The sequence below is a fragment of the Notothenia coriiceps genome, unplaced genomic scaffold, assembly GCF_000735185.1.
Source record: "Notothenia coriiceps isolate Sejong01 unplaced genomic scaffold, NC01 NC01_scaffold00000339, whole genome shotgun sequence".
NCBI classification, from domain to species: Eukaryota; Metazoa; Chordata; class Actinopteri; order Perciformes; family Nototheniidae; genus Notothenia; species Notothenia coriiceps.
In genome coordinates, this window is record NW_011333040.1 from 1,168,878 (window position 1) to 1,170,062 (window position 1,185).

A 1,185-nucleotide genomic window follows, 5' to 3' on the forward strand; every position below is an offset into this window, starting at 1 on the left:
TGGAGCTCAAATGCTTTTTCTCTTGCGGGTTTATCACAAGGTGAGTTCCTTTTGTATTTCCTGGTTTTTAAACACGCGCTCTCCAGTACAAGTTAGCTCTGAGTGTTAGCGAGGCTTGCTAATGTAAACAAAGACGTCCAAAACACGTCAGGCATTGTTTCTGATAGCAACTTTCTGTGTGCCCACCGCCGCTATTACGTCACAGCGGATGGGAATCTGTATCCGCTCGTTGTACACCCGTTTTTAAAAGATTTGGGTACGGAGGAAAAGAGAGGTTTTTATTTTCTGACACTGCGTGAGTTCCCCGACGCACCGGGGACACATCTTTATGTATAAAAGACATCACAAAGTGCATTTTGCATGATAGGTCCCCTTTAAGTTAGCTATTAGTGTCACCGATAACTCGTTATTATGCAGAATGATAGCAAGGATTATCCTCCTGCTTTCATGACAAAGGCCGATAACAGTCATTACAGCTTCTAAGTCTCAGAGTATCACAGAACAGATGAACCTGTGGCTCTAAACCGCCTCCCTCATTCGGACCTTTACTCTCTTCTGACTTCAAACGCTCTTATTGATGAGACTCTTATCAAAAGAGATGCTGCTCTCTGAAACGTATCGCCGGCTCATTGATGAGTTTCTTGTGAGTTCGTGTCCTCCGTCTTAATAAGTCTAATTAGCTCTTCACAAAGAGAGCTCGGGAGCGTTTCAAAGCATTTCCCAAAGCACCAGCGGGCCTTTTAGAAACAAGTTGACTCGTCGAATGAGGCCCTAGCTGTCGAATCACTCAAATTAAAAAGCATTTCTCCATCAAAGCTGTGTTAGAAGGTCAGAAACAGAGCAGACACGCTGACAGTTTAATCACCAGGCTTGTCAAACCTATAAAGTTGAATCTCTAAACTGTAATTTGTTGAAAGATATATTGAGTGATAGTCATACAAATACTGCTGCATTGTAACAAGAACACATAGCTATCCACATTCAAGAGTAGGGCTGCTCGATTATGGCAAAAATCATAATCTCGATTATTTGGGTCAATAATTGTAATTGCGATTATTAAATGCGATTGACTTTGAAAACATCCATTTATTGAAAAAAAAAATGTTGAAAAGTTTGTTTTTAACAATTGATTACCCTGAACTTTAAGTATAATTCAACTGAAAAAAAAAAAAAAAAAAAAAAAAA

At 39.6% G+C, this 1,185-nt stretch overlaps 1 long non-coding RNA gene across 1 annotated transcript in view; it reads right to left on the reverse strand.

Moving 5' to 3' along the window:
• The window catches only part of LOC104942098 (uncharacterized), a 7,883-nt gene that overhangs the window by 4,532 nt on the left and 2,166 nt on the right, over positions 1-1,185 (reverse strand). The gene's annotated exons all lie outside the window — the stretch shown is intronic.